General features: G+C 42.4%; 1 protein-coding gene across 2 annotated transcripts in view; it reads right to left on the bottom strand.

Moving 5' to 3' along the window:
• The window catches only part of LOC113166759 (nuclear receptor coactivator 3-like), a 49,701-nt gene extending 30,059 nt beyond the window's left edge, over positions 1 to 19,642 (bottom strand). The window contains exons 1-2 of one of the 2 annotated variants that reach the window (XM_026366904.2): positions 19,491 to 19,642; positions 10,688 to 10,831 (exon numbers count right to left, since the gene is read on the bottom strand). The gene's annotated coding sequence lies outside the window, so the exon portion shown is untranslated. The remainder of the gene's footprint in view (positions 1 to 10,687; positions 10,832 to 19,490) is intronic. The other variant, XM_026366903.2, reaches the window with a different exon arrangement.
• Between the last annotated feature and the right edge of the window lie 234 nt (positions 19,643 to 19,876).

Below are 19,876 nucleotides of genomic sequence, written 5' to 3'. Positions count from 1 at the left end.
GTACGCTCGAGGATCCGCTCATTTGGTTCAGTGTTAGCACTGCTGCTGTTGCTGTGTGCTTGGCAAAGTTGAATGTGCATCAGACAAAATCAACAATTTCATGATAATGCAATGGGAAGAGAAAAAAACAAACCCAAAACAAAACACGGTTGCTTTAAATATTTAAAGCGGAAGCAGGGGCAGAGCGACATCTTGAGAAATCTTTCTTTTTTTTTCTGTCTGTATCAATCTCCTTTCCCATTAGAGGGGGATGGGGCCTTATCTAACTGTGTGTGTGTGTGTGTTGTTGTGTGTGTGGGCCCAAATGTTTGTTGAGGGGTGGCTCTTATCTCGAAGACGTTGCGGGTGCATGTCAGTGGGGTGCTCCTTACCTAATGGGAAGCATGGTGTGTGTATGTATGTGTGTGTGTGTGCTTTATCTAATGGGCTGTCTCTTGGGTAAAGTAATTGGCAGAGGAGAAGGAGGAGAGAAGTGGGAAGTGAAGTTTTAGGGAGGCAGGACAAACTTGACGTGTGCTCCATACATTATGAGACCATATGGTGCCCACTGTGCAGCAGAGGCAGGCAGAGCACCACAGTGCAGTCCTCATCCACTCGTCTATCGAGCCAGTCTCTCGGCTCCCACTGTTCTCCCTCCCTCCCCTTCCTCTCCCGCTCTCTCTGTCTGGTTAACTCAATAACATCCACAGCCTTCTCCTGCAACTCACTGTTTTTACTGGCAGAAAAGCCAAAAAAAAAAAAAAAAAAAAAAAAGATTTCCCAGCTTTCTTCCTGCTCCTGCTTCCTCTCATCCAACCAGCTCTGGTTCTCGTCTCCTCCACATCTTTCACAGCTAGATGCTGCAGCGACCCCTCGACTCATCCTGGAGCTTAATCTCAACCAAAAAAAAAAAAGATTACTTCAATTGCGATATGACAATGGACAGCGAGCGCTCTGCTCCTTTCCACCTTGATGATGACAGCCATTGAGAGTATGTTCACATGTATGCAGCACAAAGTGTTGGGGGGCGGTGGTGGTAAAATAACTTTTACATCCTTACTCGATTGCCTACTTGTGAACAGCAACAATTACAGCAGACAGTTCTCTACCACGCTGTGTGGGTACCAAATTGCTAATAACCAAATGCAGCTGCCAGCCCAGCGTCTACGTGTGTGCACATGGCATCAAAGCGGCGAGTGAAAGGGCTGCTCTTTTAGTTGGCTCATGAAATCATTCAAAATCGGCCCCGCTCCACACACACACTCCCTCTCCCTCTCCCACCCCCCCCACAAGCAAGCCGTTTGATGTGTAATGAGAGAAACCATTAGCAGTAAAAATGGGCTCTCCCCGCCCTGCTGCTCAGCAGATCTTAGTCAGAGCCACAGTTACATGTCTATTTATACATTCACTCCTCTTTAGATTTTCTTCTTCTCTAACAGGGAGCAGTCTGTGCAGCGCTCAGTCAAGGAGGCTGCATTCCTCCTGCCCTTCTCTCCCTGTGTCTTCTGCTACTGCTTCTCTCCCTCTGTCTCTATTCCCATCCCCCCCCCTCTCTGGCTGTCTCCTCCCGCTCTATACCCTTCCCCTAGCTCGTCCCCGCTCCTATGCCTTCCTCCCTCCCTCTCATCAGGCTATATGCAGCAAAGCACAAAGTCATCTGGGGGGAAAGAGGCAGCAGAGGAGAGCCGCAGACGGAGGGGGTTTGAAACACAGAGATGCTTTGGACTGAAAGAGAGCAAAGCGAGAGCGAATAATAGACTAATGGTGACTGAAAGGAGGAGGAAGGGACAAGCCAGATAGAAAGAGAGTGAGAGAAAGGGAAAAGAGGAGGGGTGGGCTGGTGAGAGAGCGGCAGCGGGGAGGCGGAGGGAGAAGCATGCTCTCACTACAGCAATGGGCGTTCCTCTCCCTGTTCCTGTGAGGTCAAAAGTTTACAGTGGTTTTAATTTCACCTTTCCACAGCCAATCAGAGCACGTCTCCGGCTGCTCGGGGAACTTTGACCCACTCGGAGAATCTGACTGTAAATATCCGACGCTCACCTCTGCTTCCCCACAAACTAAGTTTTCCCACTTGTATTTATGTATTTACTTATTTATTACACCCACATTTTCCAAGCACAGCTCCTCACCTAGTTCCTTGAAAGTCGTCGACCACACAGGATAAAAAAAAAAATGTTTATTTTGCATTCCAGTACTTTTCCAGTACTTTTCCAATGCTTTATGAACCCCCCCCCCATATGAACTCCCCCCGTCATTGTTAGTGTGCCGAACGCGCTCGTGTGTATTGACATACATGCAAACGTGCAGAGAGTGATGCTGCAGTCAGACCTAAACTTCCCACTCATGATTATGTGAAACACACACACACACACACACACACACACACACACACACACGAATGCATGCACGGACCTGCCTCCTAAACAGCGCTCCAAAGTTCAGTCTGACTGAATGTCAGATCACGGGGCTTGAGATACGGAGTGGGACTGACCTCTAATTCAGAATATAATGATGGTTTACATCAGAGGGGACTGGAGGCTGCTTGGCTGCAGTCAGTGTGAGGACTGTGACAGAGGTTAATGACACAGTTAAAGAAATCCGTCCTAAAACGATGTTTAATATACAACTTTGTGCTCTGCTGTTAGCTCGCTAACCCTGCTAGCTCCTGTGGGTTATGTTTACAATCCTAAGCGTGCCATTTCCTGCCCCCACCCCCCCCTCTTGCTTGTGACCACAGCACACGAGTAAATTTCACCAGGCAGATTTTGGTCTGATTGTACCTTGAGTGTGCGTCTATGACGGAGGAGGGGGGGGGAGGAGGCTGCAGTTAGATCATAGCATCAGAGAGGGGAGGGGCCGGTCTGCAAATAGAGCGAGCAGAGAGTCAGCAGCATGGCTGGCGACAGTAAGCAGAATGGCTTCAAGCCTCTTGTTAGGGAGACTAAGCTGTGTGTGTGTGTGTGTGCGTCTTTCTTTAGCCTCTTCATCACCGTCTGCGTGCGTACGCGGGTGTTTGATTAATTAACAGCCACGGTCACTGAAGAAGCTCCCTGTTGTTCCATTCTCCCCACATCAACCGCACAATTGCCCCCACCCTCCTCCTACACCCACCTGACTGCGATAATAAGGCACACGCAGGCAGGCGCGCGCGTCGTGCACACACACACGCACGCACACACAACAGCGCACATCGTCACGAGAGCAGCGAGCTGTGAATCGAGTGTGTGTGTGTGTGGATGAAGTGCAGACGGAGCAGACATGACGAGATATATGGCCACGTTCCACCTGTGGCTGACGTTCTCTTCTCAGGGGTTGTGTTTCCATCCAGCTCTACATACAAACAATAACACATGTCTGTTATAAAGAGCTGATGGTAGAGATTATTTTTCTTACTGTAAAAAAAAAAAAAAAAAAAAAAAGACCTAAAACCAACAACAAATGCACCTATTTCCATATTTCAATGCATTCAAAACACACTATTAAAAACACAAATCAGTGAGCAGCAGTGTCGCACAGGATGAGGGACTTCCTTTATTCCCCACTAGTTTATTTTTCGTAAGTCACACATACAAACAGCAAATGCACCATTTACTGCTGTTTGAGTAATGCTTGTGGAAAAACTGTAAGACATAACACACTAAAAAAATACATATACTTATCTTGCAGGATCTACATGTTCAATAGAAACTTCACAGCAGCCTAAGAAAGTCACAAGCTACTGTCAGACTAACATATTATTATTTCTTGGACAGGCAAACTTTCTTAAACTATCTAATGATGCAAACTCCAAGTAGTGCATGGATAAAAACCCTGCTATTGACAGCTAAGCAACAAGCAGAGGAGCATCTCTTTGCAGATCTTTTCACAAGCACCGGCCAATAAAACAAGTGTCTCAAGTAGGCAGATCACCTTACGTCTCCCTCTTTCTCTCTAAGTGGACTTTCATCCATCTCTACCTTTCTTTCTCAATACTTCATTATCTCTTTCCTCCTCCCTCAGTGAGCTTATTTGTTACATTCAGTACAGCTGAGAGCGAGCTTCAGTCAAACTTTGTCTTACAGCTGAAAGATAAAATACTAATGTGCAGCTGTTACTGCTTTTTAAATACTATAAGGAAACAATAAAAATGTTTCAGACTCACAAAGATATTCCCACACAAGCACTCTCACCATGACTAAGCTGCTATAATAAAATGGTTTGTAACACCTTGTCTCAGTACTAACCTCAGGTTTACAGTTACACAGTAAACACGCTGTTTAAAAATGCAAGGTTTAACAATGTCAAGTGTAACGCCCATTCTTCAACTCCTCCAACTGCTCTCTCTGTGGTAGTAGTAGTAGTAATAGTAGTAGTAGTAATAGTATGCTTCTTTTTCCTAACTTACAGTAAACTGTGAAGCAGCTGAAAGCTTGTGAACAAAAACTGCATCACTGTGACCCCTATTTAGGACCCTGGTTGTTCTGCCGGTAAATAAAATACAAACTCTAAAATTCCTAGAAACACACACACACCGAGTGTTTGTCATCGCACAGGAACCAAAGAGCAACACGTTGCCCAGCCCCCTTCCCTGAACTCCTCTGGCAATATTTCTGTTCTTTTGTGCAGCTGAAGTGTGTCAGGACAAAGGTTAAATGCAGAGCAGTCACAAATTAGTCCTGACTACACGGAGTTGAATATATGTATGTGTTTCAGTAATGTGGTGTCAAAAGGACACTTAAAGCTTCCAAAGAAAGAAAACAGTCAGAAACGCAAATAATAAAATCAGAGAAGACAAACGACCGCTTGTTAAAGTTTTCTCATGTGCACAGTCGGCCAACTATTGCGTGTTTGGGAAAGTTATAATGGATGTAGCCCTAAGCGATTCCAACATTGGAAGTGTGTGTGTGTATGTATATAACAAGCACTTTGTTTGAAGCATACTGAATCCCTAAGGCTGCGTTCACACTGTTTCACTCTGCGTAAATAAAAGCGGGGACTGGCACCATGAGGGGTCTAAGTCTCCGACGCATCCTAGTTTCGGGATAACTTAAATAAATTTGATAAATTTGGTTCAACATCAAATTTCTTCAATGCAGTGCAGCATCATCCAGCGAGGCTTTGAGCCACCCAATCACGTACATGCACGTATGCCTTCCTTGTAGTTTTAAAGTTTGCGTTGTATTTCTGCCATTTACGTCACAATGTCTACACTGTAGCTGACAAGTTGTTACAAATTGTGTATTGAGTTCATGAAACAGCTGGTTATATCAATTAAAAGATGTTTAAATACAATTTTAACTGACTTCTACTATGGTGCACACAAATGTTTGCACCATAGACACATTAGTTTCAATATTTCTTAAATGACAGTAATTGTAAAATCATTGAAAGCACCTTTTTTTCTGTAGAGGTCTCACATATAGCCACCTTGGAAAAGCATGAATATAACGTCTATAATGTTATATCCTACATTATATTATATTATTATCCTATATTTTATTAGGTTAAGGAGGCTTAAGAAATTTATTTTATTTTAGCCTATGCTCCCTATTGCTGTCAGTAGAGTTGATCAAATTTAAGCAAACAAGTAGATAATGAAATATATATGTTATTATTTTTTTATATGCATCTTATTATTGGTACAGTACACAGAAGTAAATGGTTGAGTTGGTGTTTCCTCACACCAATGAATCAATCCTCAACAATAACTATGTTTACATGCACTTAAGAAACCTGGTTACTGGAAACAACAGCAGAAGACACTGCTTCATGACTATATTTTTTGATATGTGTCTGGGGAGCTGACTACGTTGTGAGAGAGACACAGCCAGTCACAGCACTCCTTTACTGTCTGAATTCAAGAAATACACCGTAAAAACGGACTTATTTAGATGTCGATTTGGGAAACCAACCAGCTGAAACCTGTTTGCGGGTATACATAGCAGAGTCCAAGAGTCCTCTTAGAGACATTTACCTGGTAGAATAAAATTAAAACAATTTCCCACTGGGATTAATAAAGTTTTTGGAATCTTGAATCTTGAAAACCTGGTTTCCACATTTATCATCCAACTGTAACCAGATTACTTTGCAGAGTTTTGCAGGCACACTGGGGTTTACACAGCCGTGGCCCTTAAGCTTCATACATACAGAGACATGTATGGGCTTTTATGTCTTTACAGAGATAAAAGCACAGTACATAAAAAATGCAGGCGGCTAGCAGTATACATCAGAAGACATCTGTCCTATCCCTAACCACAGAATGTAAATGACATGTTCAATACAACACACAACCAGAACTACGGTGATGTCAGTGCTCAGCTAGATGTGGCCAAATCAGAGTGCTATAAAACTAGCTGTAACATGCACCACAAACAAAAACGGGCAAAACCGTTTTTGAAAACTTTATTTAGAAAAAGTGTAATGTACTATAATCTAGATCTATACCTGTTAGCCCATAGACCAGAATGGAACAAAAATGTAAATAGCAAACCTGACTGAACCATGCTTAACTATACAGACAGACACACAGACAGATCTGGAAATGATTGATTGAAAATACATTGTTTTGTAAAATGATCAGGTTTACCAACCTGAGGTAATTAACAAGAGGATTAAATTTTTTATTTTTGATTTTAATGGTACATTTTTACAGTTTTACAGTAGCATTCCACTGCACAGCTTCAGACTCATTAATCTTTCACTTAAATTGTCCTTCCTAGCTTATATTTCATCTTCTCAATGGTACCAATTTGTTTTTATTGCAGTGCTATTTTGGGTCTCAATGTCAGCTGTGGACACACACTTTCAGAGTGTACATACCAGTCAGTTCACGTGAAAGCGTCTCCCTACACTATACATTCCACATAACACTTTGTTCTCTGCTGAGCACAACTGACCAGAACTAAAGGTCGAACTAGAAGTATCCTCCAGGTAAATTATTAATGACATGTTTTCTTTTCCTCCCACCACCTCTGCTCTCCCTCCGTGTGTCCGTCTCTTCTCCCCTTTCTCTTGCTTTGATTGTTGTTTTCTCACTCTGCCTCCCTCTCATCCCATCGTCCCCACCTTCTTCTTCCCTCCACCCGCTCGGTGTTCTCCCTCCCTCCTTTCCTCTGTCTAAGTCTAGTGTGGAGATGGTGCTATTTTTAGTCCTGCTAAGATAGGGAGAGAGATCGTGCTAACACATACTCTCCACAAGGCCTTTACTGGAGACCTGTCACCAGTGTGTTACAGAAAATGGTTTTCACAACACATACAGTGGGCATGTGCATTTATTATAGTATCACATTAAGATGACTAAGCTGCTTTCCTTGTAGTAGACAGGGGAGTTCTCGTGATAACAGGAATTCACCATACTTGAAAAGGTGCAATCTGCCTACCACTCCCAAACTAAATGACATTAAACAGTAACTGAAGTTATTTGCAGATAGATTTTTGTTTACATAGGTAATACTTGAAAAAATAGAACTGCAACAAGCCAGTGTTTTAAATTAAATTATCTGGGCTATCTGGAAATAGATCATCTGTCGAGGTTGAGCCAGTGCAACCTTGACAGTTCTACTGCTGCAACAAGCCCTTTAAAGTTCTCCATACCCCGGACCTAGACCGTACCATCTTCCATTCTATGTTTTAATTTTCAAGACCATGTCTTATTCTGTAATTTGGTTTGCCATATTAAAATTATTTTAAAGTTGTGATAGACCTTCTGAAGTCTTGTTTAGTGCCAACAAGATTCTTGAGTCCATCAAATAATGACGATCAAGTCCTTTGCAGTCTCACACCAATGCAAAGGGGTACCTCTTGTGTTGGTATGAGATGGCAAACAACATGGCATGAGGATGTAAACTATCAATAACTAATAATACTACAACAACTACAATAATAACCCAGGCTTGTCAATATTTTATGACTATAGCTATGATGTCAAAATCGAATGGGTCACTCAGCACTTTCCTACAGGAGAGAGAGGTTTGAGCTCAGTATGTGCTGTAACGAAGGCTGTTCTAGTAAGAACTTAATTAATTTTTTCACTTAATTTATGTTATGTTTTCACGTCATCTTACCCTAAATTGTTTGTACATAACTCAAACCATTTGTCTCTGTATCTAACCTAAATCATACTGTGATGTTTTCACAACTTTAACCAGGAATTTAAGATTGATGTTCAGACAACATGTCCAACACACAGCCTCTATCAAATAATACCTTCAAATAAATGCCGAAGGAGGTACGAAGCACTAGTATTTGACCAAAATCACAGATATGAAGAAACACAAAATTTCTAAGCTGACAAAGCACAGTCATCAGTTCTCATGTGGAAAAAGTAAGTGGATGTCACTAAATGTCAACTGGAGTCAGGTGTTCTCAGGCCTGGAGTCCAATCAATGACATGAGAACAGAGGTGTGGTGGAGAACTACCTAAACCCATAAACACACCCAAACAGTGTCAGTGTGCCTATTTGCAAGCAGCATCAGTTAATGTGAGCAAGATTGATGATTTGCATGTAGTTGGCATGAGTTAGACAGTGACTCAGTCAGTTTCATCAGTCCACAGTCAGACAAAGTGTCTATAAATGGAGACGGTATGGTATTGTGGCTACTTTACATAGAAGGGTACACAACAGAGAAATCAGGTTATGTAGATTTTAGCTCTAAAGGTTTGAGGATGCTATTTAGTTAGTCTGGTTTAGCAGGGTTTTAAAGGAACAATATGTAGATAGTTTGCTATGCTCTGCTGTGCTTCAGGTAATCATTGTTATGAAATTACAAAACTTAAGTTACCAACATTGTAAACTCTAATTTCTCCTTGACCAACTATCGCTTTAATTACAGCACAACATTCGTCGTGATATAGTTTTGATAATTTCTTGCCATGTTACCGGTCCACAGATGCATTACTTTATCCCCACCGCTGCGTAAACAGCACAAAGATTCTCAATGGGGTTGAGGTCTGGACTCTGTGGTGACCAATCCATGTGTGAAAATGACGCCTTGTGCTCCCTGAATCACTTTATCACAATTTGAACCTGAAGAATCCTGACACTGTCATCTTGGAATATGTCCGTACCATCAGGGTAGAAAAAAATCCATTGATGGAATAACCTGGTCATTCAGGACATTCAGGTAGTCAGCTGACCTCATTGTGTTGACAGCTGAAAACATACTAATCACTACAGTAATTATCCAGGTAGTGATTTTTTTTTTTGGTCAGGCAGTGTTAGGTGATGTTTAGGAAAATATTTTTAGTAAAACATTTTTTTTCAAAGTTACATACTATGTTTTGTTTTGTTTTTTTGATGAACTGAAGTAAGAAAATAATGCGCCCAAGGATATATCTACAAATAGCTTTTAGTATTCAAGTCCATAGTTAGATGAAACAGATGAAAACCCTGATACAAACACAGGGGATAGTGAAGAAGCTGCCTTGCTCAGTGACACTTAGTGATATGCTGTGCACGGCACTGTCATTCATGTAAAAGAGAATCAGCATTATGTGAGTCTTTCTATTTCTGCTTCCTGTCAAGAAAACGCTGTGGCATGAAACAAAGAGGGATCAGTGAAACCAATCTGATTGGTATCTAGCAGGATCTGTTAGGGAGGCCCTTTTATTTGATGGAAACATCAAAGTAAGTTCAACCAACACAGCAAACTGCTCTTTATGAAGTACACCTAAATGAGTATTAGTTTCGCTAACTAAATGAATGTTGTGGAGGTGAACAGGCTTAAAACATTTGACATTTTAACAATGCTAGTTGTATGGCTCTTGAAATGGTCAGTTGGTTAATCCAGACTAATATATCTGAACAACTACTGGATGAAATGAAAACTGGAGCAGAGGCTGCTCACCTGATGGTTACCTGAGTGGGTGGCTGAGTTCAACAGGAGATGATATTTCATCCTGGGCATCACGGCTAACTGATGCTAAATTGAAACAGGTACATGCAGAGAACATGCATACACAGCAAGCGTTAATGCAAGTGAAGCCTTGCTTTCCGGGTAAGGTCTGATTTGCTGTTGAGAACACTTACAAAAAAAAAAGCTCCCAAAAGATGAACACGAGAACCCAGAGTCTTTGTCTCACATTGCATCAATTTAATATTTAAATTCTGGCCCCAATTCCTCTAAAGAGAGCACGCGGATGTCACTGCCTGTTTACTACGACTCAGAGCTCACAGGGCCAACACCTTCATTGTAAGAGTGGGAGACAGTAAAATAAACGAGAGGGGTGGAGGGTTACAGAGGAAAAGCTGATTCAACCAAAGATGCTCCATCTGCCTAAGCTGAAGTCGATGCATCGAGGGCTTCTTTTCACATCCCAGCTTGGCAGAAACAGATGGGTAAAGGTAGCAGCTCTGCTTAGTCCCCGTCCACAGCAGAATGCAAAATTCAGCAGTTTGACTAAAGCCTGAGTCGAAGACTTCTCTGCATGTCATACACACACTTTCAAAAACTCCTTAGTCATATGTTTCACCAACACCTCTTACACAACAGTTGTATGGGTTAAAGGTAGTGATATAACCAACCGAGCTTGTAGACACACAACCCATGGTTACGTGGGATTGATGAATTAAGCACTGGGGGGGTTATATGTCACCCTGCAGTAACTGAAGCAAAAACAAATGCAAAAAAAAGAAAAAAACATATATAACAATGGCAAGAAACCAGAGCACATCAGAAGCTGCATCAGTTTAGCAGGTCACTAAGCACAAATTACTGGGTGTTGAATTACATCATTTACTGGTTTGATCACACCGTTTCCATGAAGCCAAATGGCAAAGCGGGTTCGAGGAAATGTTCGGCATATGTTCCGTCTTCTGCTCCGTCTCCCCTGGAGTACTGCCCAGTCATTTGGTCAAGCCATGTTGACAAACATCTAAAGAGAACAGCCAGAGTAGTTTGTTGTTCTTTCCATGCCAAAGTGCGTTTGCATAAATGATTGTCATGGTTACCCGAGGAGGCTAAATAAAAATTTAGTCCCCTATTATTCATGCAGTCATTTGGAATAATGTATCACACTTCTTTGGGAAAAAACTATGATAAACATTGTTTATGCCATGTCTACAACACATAGATCTGTCACGTGAGCACTGTTCATTTGCTTGTGCCATGAACATAAACAATCTACAGTGTATTGTACAGTGTGAAGAACGGATACGGTACCGTTAAAGGAAAAGGAGAGATTTTCAGCCTGACAGACATCAGCTACTGTTTAGAATAATGCTCAGTGTTTGTCAAGGGTGCTGTTGCATACTATACGCTGCAACTGAGCTTGACAGGAGGTACAGATAAATAAGTCTCTGTGACATCACATCACCAGCAGTGTGACCTCGAGGGGGCAGCCAATCAGGCAAAGCCCGCTGTGCCAGCTCTCAGCTTTACACCAAGGTGACGAGGTGGGGGTAGCGGACCTTGCAGTGCTCTCCCGCTATACTGAGATGAGTGATGGCGCTGGTACACTGGGGAGGAGAACTGGTGGGTAGAGATGGCTGTGTGCGGGTGCGTATGTGTGGCGGGGAGGTAGTGTGATATAGGAGGTGTGGCGACTGAGGGGAAGGCAGGACAGGAGTGAATTAAGTTGAGGAGGCGGTCACGTAACAGCTGGGTTCAGGCAGAGTTGAAGCCACTTGCTCGCTGTGCTGCAGCTGGTAACATTTACCTCAACTCCCATCCCATAAATGTTTGCCCGTGTGTGTGTGTGTGTGTGTGCACGTGCACAAATGGGCACGTAAAAGAGCTCTAAAACATATAAACGAGGCCTGGATTTTTACAATGGAAAATAAGTAAAAAAACAGAACTACCTTTTTTAGACACACACACCCGAGGACCCCTTTAACAAGCATCTATTACCTTACAGCAAGAAGAAATGTGAAACTACCCTCTCCTCCCAACTAAAATCTAGCTCCCCTCTGCTCCGGACTCACAAAAAGGTGACAGATTTTGTTTTTGCTAATTCTGGTTCAAACAACGGTAAACACACACGTCTGCCCTACACCGTCACATCACTGACCATCAAAAGCTACGCAATTCTTCACCGCGCTCCCAGAACATGGTGACTGGTGTTGGTTTGTTAAAATCCTGCTGAACTCTGTGTGCACCTTAAAAAAAAAAAAAACAACATATACAGAACAAGAATAAACACCCCCATGTTAGGCACCAGCACATGGTTTTACATTTATGATTTTGTGGCAGATTCAAGAAGAAGAAGTGCTTATCTGCCCTCCTGCTGATAGTGGTTTTCTGCTATCTGACTCACGTGTGTTTGACTTTTAGAGCTTTGGAGACCAAAGAAACCTTCGATCACAAATCCAGGGCAAAATTCTCGCGTGACTGCTGCTATGTCATATAGTGGTTGACCGACTGATTTATGATTGAAATTACACACGATAAACTGGCTGAGACATTGTAACCACCAATTTATGATAAACCAAAATAAAAAAATAAAAACAAAGTTTCAGATCTAAAAAAAAAATATATATAATAGAAAAATATCTCTTTAGTTGCATTGAAGTGAAATAATGTCTGATACATGCAATGATTTTTGCAGTACATATATTTATGGTGGGATTAGTTTGCTAGATGCAGCTGATCAATAAAAACTAAAACTGCAGTATTTCCTGTGTCCAGACTTTCAGTCTGTTTCACCTCATATATCCTCACTTTAAAGTTTTGGCTCTGCACTTCTAAACTTGAAGCAAACGCTATATGATGAACTGTCACTGTGAATCTGTGAACCTTTGACTTTGTTGATCTTTTTTTCCCCCCCATCACTACTCTGGTTTATGATTAATGGCTAATGATGTGTACTTCTTAATAGCAAATGTTAGCATGCTACGACGTCATGACACGTGGTTATGAGAATGTTGCTAAGCTAACATTAGCATTTAGCTCCAAACAACAATGTGTTTAAGTAGAATCTCACAGAACCATGACTGTTGCCTTACAGTCTTGTTTAGCGTTTTTACGTCATAGCTCTATGCAAATATTTTAATCTGACTTAATTTTGCAGTATAACCTTCAATGTAGTTGTCATTATTGGGTCTTTTAGCGTACAGCATGTGCTTTGGTGCCAACAAACATGCAGCAGAGCCCCTGAGGGATGCTGCAGCCCTCTGAGAGGAGAGGAGAGGAGAGGAGAGGAGAGGAGAGGAGAGGAGAGGAGAGGAGAGGAGAGGAGAGGAGAGGAGAGGAGAGGAGAGCCCCAGGTAGCCTCACAGCAATGCACCATTAGAGAAAGGAAAACACAAAGCCAAGCTCTGCTGCTCACTTCTTCTCCAGCCACTGTATCCCTCTCTCTCCCACTGACCAGCTAAATATTTTATCACCTGGCAAAAGAACCTGCAAGCCCTCAAGGCCAGGGGTTCTTTTTTTGTTTGTTTCTTTCTTTATTAAAGTAAGTAAGAGTGTAAGAGTGTGTGTGTGTGTGTGTGTGTGTGTGTGTGTGTGTGTGTGTGTCGGGGGCGTTGGAGGCAGGCAGGGCTGGGTTTGTTCACCGACCACAACGTCACTGAAGTGCTCCTGATTGGTCACTTTGAAGTAGTTTCTTCTGATTGTCTCTTCCTCTCGTTCTCTCTCCGTGTACATCCTATGTGCCGCACGCTGCTCGGTTCAGAACTGGATGAACGACCTTGAGCAGGCGCGCAGGGCTGTGTTGCCATGGCAACCAAGCCTCGCGCAACCAGTAACAGCTGGATGCAACAGCACCCCCTGAATTTTAGCGGGAGTCGCCGCGTTAATAAAACGACTCTCCACGTCTCCTCCCCCCTCCTCCCTCTCTCTCTCTCTGACACACACACACGGACCTGTTCCAACACAAAAGAAAAGCCACGACTGCACAAATACAGCGTGTCTGATATTAACACATAAACTTCGTTAACTGTAATAGGCGCTGTGATTAAGAGACACAGAGTCCTGGTCTAACCAGCTAAACACACAAGAGGAGACAAAGACTTGACGTGAAAAAGACAGAAATCAAGAGTGAAGCGCAAGTTTCAGAACAAAACATATAAAAGGGAGACATCCACCAAAAACGGGCACTTGACATTCCTCTCACAGAAGAAATAGCTCTCAGAAAAAAAAAATAAAGCAGCAGAGGACACTGAGGCATTCGGGGGGGAAAGAAAAGAAACAGAAACCGAGGATTCACAGTCGACAGTTGCTCTGAGAGTGCAGCAGCTCATCCCTCTCTCTCCTCCTCCTCCTCCTCCTCCTCCATCAGTTCATCCTTAAAGCTCTGCTTGATATTCAGTTGCTGCATTAACACAAACAGCCCCTTAACTTCACCTCAAACATCTTTAGAAATCTAAAATCACCTCGCTGACTGAAACGACAAAACAAAGATCGACTGGATTTCCTGACATGTTAAATAGCAGGAGAGACACAGACAGAACTCTGCAGCTTGAAGGACATGACCTGCGTTTGCTTCGATGTGGTGGTGTTAGCGGTGTGTTAAGTGACATGGTTTCATGACTTGCTCCAGATCAGCGATGAACACGGGCCTGACTAGAAGACGACAAAATAAACTCACATGACTGAACTAACTGCGTTAATAATAAAATACGGCAATTTGTTGCATTGTTTCAGTCTTTGTGTCTGAAAATGAGGAATTCTGCATCATTAGCCTGAGACAATATCTTCTTCTTCAATATCTTTTGTCTAAAGTCCATTTATTGAAAATTGCAACATCAATTAGTTTAGTGCTATCAGAGTAACTTCTCACGCACACCGTCTTCTATTTAGACTGTGTAATGTGAACAGGGAACCACTTTCAGGGAACTGAAATTCAAGATTTCTAAAAGCTCTGGTTTGAATCTACAGGAAAGCAGTGATGTTTGTCTTATAGGCTCGCCACATCATGTGTATGAATGGTAACAAGCGTGACCAACAGTCTGGTATAAGCAGTCAAAGGTTGGTTTAATGTGTTTGTTCTCTTGCGTCAATGCAGGTTTTGTGCCACAAATCTCACTTTCACATGTGGCCTTTGTTTGGAGAACTACCGTGTCACACAGTGCTCAAGACAACTCAAACTGCAGCTCCCATTTAACAGGACCCTACCTTTAGGACAGATTTTTTTAGTGGCTTTGTTTTTTTCTCGTGACATGTTTCACTTCATATTTCTCCCAGTTTCCTCAAAGTGCATAAACCAATAAATATGCAAATCCATGCAGAAACTGCTTATTTACGCTTTTAGTCAATGTCCTCCATTCTTAATAACAGTGTGGCCACTTAGGTGCCATCGCTCTGCCACTGCATCGAAAGAGAGAAAAACTTCAATACAAAATATAATGTTATTCATTGAGGTACATACAAGTTTTAATAATGTTCTGAATCCTACTAGACTCTTCTGACTGTCCAAATACAAAAACACCCCCGGTCTGGTCAATGAAAAAATAAGTATATATCTTTTATATTTTATTTCTCTGCAATGTGACATCATTGTCACCACATAAACAAAGATAGGCACAGGAAATGAAGTCGTCATTCAAAAGGAGGAACAAAGTTTTTATCATATTTGTTTGTCTTCATAATATATTATCTATGATTATACACAGACAATAACGCTTTAATTTTTTTTTTCCTTAGGAAAGACATTAAAAATCGTACTGGGTTATTTCTAGTTAGAAGAGTCTCTAAGGAATATATGTAAATTAATTTAAAATTTTGCCCAAACTCAGAAACTGTACTGATCTTTGGGTCTATCAGGAGAATTCAAAGCTGCAGCTTTTTATTGTTTCCAAGCGGCAGACGAGCAGCTCAACACCTCAGTTAAAGCTCATTAATATATCATAAAATAAACCAGCACAGATCAAATCCAAACTTTTTTTGGTTCAACAGTTTTTATTTTATGTACACTGAATTATCTCCTCTAATCCTCAATGACAAAGTTAATGATGCTTTCATTACCTTTACCTTATAACAAAATTTGTAAGAACTAGCTCATGTATTTTTACCCATTCATTTGCATTGTTTCACTGCAGCGTGAAACGTCTCGTGGAAATAATCTCCAATATTGCAGGTGGTGAGAAATTATACCAACATTTCTTCCTGTATCGTCTTGACTCATGAAAGCGCATCAACTTCCTGCACAATCTCTAGAGCACCGACTTCTACACACAGCGCAATAATATGCCTTACAAACAACTGTACTGACAATATGATCAGCAGTACATAAGGAAGTAAGAAGGGATATTGCAGTGGTATTATTAGAAGCATAAATCATTTTTTATTTTGTTTAATACTCATGAGTGTACTTATGCACTCATGAGTGTGCATAGCTAAAGAATCAGGGAGTAATGAATATGATTTAACACTTACAGATAAATTTACATCTCTAATGTTGAATAAATAAAACTCAAAGCTTTCACTGGTTCACAATGAAGGACTTCTATTGATAGTTAAGTGGAGAGTGGCCTCATGATTCTTTATAGCATCCAAAGATGTTTTTTAACAGGATGTGGGTAGTGTTTCTGGTTTCTAACTGTTAACTGTACGATAAAAGCAGAAGCCAGCACATACTGTAAATCCACCTCTTTCTCCAAGTCCTGATCAGAAGAGCAACAAAACATGACTTCTGCTAACTTTGCAGGTGGGAATACTGGCTGAAGGCTGGTTCCTGGCTCTGGTGCAGAGCCATAAATGTTGGAAGACATGTACGTTTGTAGAGGTCCGATAGCCTCATCTAAACACTGTTAATAAGGGGCTTTACAATCAATAGTTAACAACAAATTTACTTTTGTACTTTTTCATCTGGACTCATGATCAAAGCCGGAGCTGTGTTTCAAATGTGAGTTATTAAATACTGTACATGGAAAAACTGAATGTGACTTTTACTTTCTGAACAAAGGACTTACTGTTTCAACAGACACATCCTGATATCAAATAATTGTTAATAATTTTGCCAATTGTATACTGTATTTGTATTAAATACATTTTATATTAAATAATTTTTTTTCCAGAAAGGAAAGAAAAAGTTCCTCAATGAAAGGAATTTAGGAATAGTGTATTTGTGTGGATGTCAAATAACATATTGCCTAGGACTAGACATAACTATGATTACTGACTAATCTGTTAAATATTTTCTGATTAATTTTGAAAAATCAACTCATCAGCAAATCAGTTAACTCTAAATCTGTCAGTTGTATCACAATATACGAGCTCTTGTCATTTGGGACAAACTTAGTAACACTGCATAAAGCAGGAATACAGGTCTGGAAAAGACAGGACAAAAAAGATTTCTTTTTTATTTAAAAAGTAACTTTCACAAAAGTGAAATTAATGTGAGCTGTGAAGATTCAGTCTTGTTTAACGCCTCCTGTCACAAGGGAGATCAGCCCAACAACAACAACAACAACAACAACAGGACAACAGTTCAGCTCAGTACACTGCAGCTGGGGGAGGCAGGAGACAGCCAGAGATACCACAGAGACAGAGAGTACGGCAAAGAATGTGGACGATTTGAGTGAGGAAAAACTTTCTGACTCTGCAGAAGAGATGAAAAAGAAGACAGAGCCAGGAATAAGATTGACAAAAGACCAGGAAGGAAACAAAAGACAAAAATGCCAGGTAGGATTCCAGCAAGAGGCTCCACCTGAGCCCCTCCCCTTACTATACACACACCCCTCCCTCATTCCTCCACACACACACACACACAGACAGACAGACAGAGGTTCCCATGCTCCCTGGCTGGTGCGTTAGGTCCTGATCGCTGGCTGCTCAGCCTCATGAGCCCTGCCCCCAGCGCCTGACCTAGTCCCCAGCATCCCCTGCTAACCTCTGTCCCTTTTTGCCTCATTCAGCAAACATCATGCATCACTGTCACCCTCCTCGTCATTCAAAGTATTCACCCCACCATCCGCTGTAGCAAAGATAACCTCCTGGGTGCCTATGGGTCTGAGCAGCCTGCCCACACCCCTCCCTGCCCATGTTCTCTTCGATTCCTCATGCGAAGATTGTAGACTTGTGTGTGTGTGTGTGTGTGTGTGTGTGTGTGTGTGTGTGTGTGTGTGTGTGTGTGTGTGTGTATCTGCACATGTGCACAGAGTCGACTGTAAATCTGTCAGGAGAGGGGTACAGTGGAACTAGATGAGGGCTCCCTGCCGCCACACCCCTCCACTTGGGCAACAGGCAAGACAGCTCATCCACAGAACTGAGACAGATAGTCTCTTAAACAAGTAACTGAGGGAGAAACAGTTTTAACAACTGGTTTATGGTCGTCAGACGTTTCTAAAAAAACTTGAACCATTCTCTGAGTGTCGGCTCCTCAAATAAGACAATGTGCTGCTTTGCTAACTGAATATCTATCAAAATCTAATATCAATAATAAAACTAATCATTAGGACACAAAGCTGCAAACTGTGCAAAATGTAAATACCAAACCTCACATCCCTCACCTGTCCGCACTTAAAATGATACCATCTGCATCACTTCCATTCAACTCGTGTTTACACACACTGAAGAGGAAGAGTGGACTGCCATTACTCAGCAGGGGCTGGAGCAGGGCTCTGGTGTCACGCTCAAGGACAAAGTGCTTTTTAACGTGTGTACACACACACACACACACACACACACACACACACACACACAGGCTGACGTTCAGGGTTACAGGACAGTGTATACACAGGGCCACGTTGCTGCCCCCTGCAGATATACAGTGAGACACATTATTGGAGGATGAAGCTGATGACAGAAGGGGTTATGACGGAGAATTAACAGCAAAATAAAACACCCAAGCTGCAATCATTCAGCCTTTCGATTAACATGTTTACAGGCTATGCATGCCCCGTTCATTGCACCGCCGTGCACACTGGACTCAGTAGTCGGTGCACTTTTTAATATCGCTCAGCACTCGGGAAGCGGACTGACAGACAGACAGACAGACAGACAGACAGCATCATCGAAAGCAACAACACACAGCAGCAACCTCTTTGAAACAGGATGCACATCATACACAGCTGAATGTGTGTGTGCATGTTTGTCATCCACAAACACACCAGTCCAAATCCCCTCGTGTGGCGACTGCGTCTGGTTCAGGTGTTGTACAGTTTTCTACCAACCAGCAGCGACCAAGAGACATGAGTTTACTATCATCTTGTTATGAGTGTGTGTGTGTGTGTGAATATGCATGTGCACGAGTGTAAAGTGTGTGTGCGTTTCCCCCCAAAACTTCCCGGTGGACTGTTTCTTGTTGGAAAACACTTCTGTGATCCACCAGCTTGTGCGTAAACTGGTCAGCTTGCGGGGTCGCCAAGTTATTCAGCCTGACGGACTATTGTTGATTTGGCAGCACAGGCGGACAAACAGGTAGCAGGTCTAACATGCGCTCGGTCGCCGACATGAACAGGTTAGTAAATCTTTGCTGTCATCTCCTAAATGACCATGCACTGTGCCCTCCGCACCGCGCCGATGCCAATATTGTGTGTGCACTGTCGCTGGGAACCCAAGTCAGTACATTTCCGTCTCTCTATCGAAATGTTTCCCAAATGCAAAGTGTGCTTAAAAATTGTGTGAATGTTAACCAACACGCAGCTGGAGCTTACCTTGCGGAGGTGTCTCTCTACTCGATCGATAATTTCTTCTTTACACCATTAACTCTCCGCCATCTTCGGCACTGTTTGTTTAAATGGGAAACACTCCCGAAGCCCAAGAAGCCAGTTCTGTAAGTTGAAGCGCCGCGGTGGCTTCTGGGTAATGAGTTTGTTCCACTGCAGCGCCGCGCTTCCTGCCACCTTGTCCGACCCGGATGCGGACTACAGGCAGACTCCACCGCGGCGCGGGGAGGCAGAGGTGAGGTGGTGGGGGTGGAGCAGGCAGTGTCTGTCTCGCAGCCTACAGACGGATGTCAGCGACGGTAGCGGAGCGCAGAGAGATGCCACTCTGTGTGTTTTCAGTTTACCTCAGCACGATGCGAAGAGCAAACGCTGAC

Source organism: Anabas testudineus, chromosome 7 (assembly GCF_900324465.2).
Source record: "Anabas testudineus chromosome 7, fAnaTes1.2, whole genome shotgun sequence".
NCBI lineage: Eukaryota > Metazoa > Chordata > Actinopteri > Anabantiformes > Anabantidae > Anabas > Anabas testudineus.
This window is presented reverse-complemented; position numbering and strand designations above follow the sequence as displayed.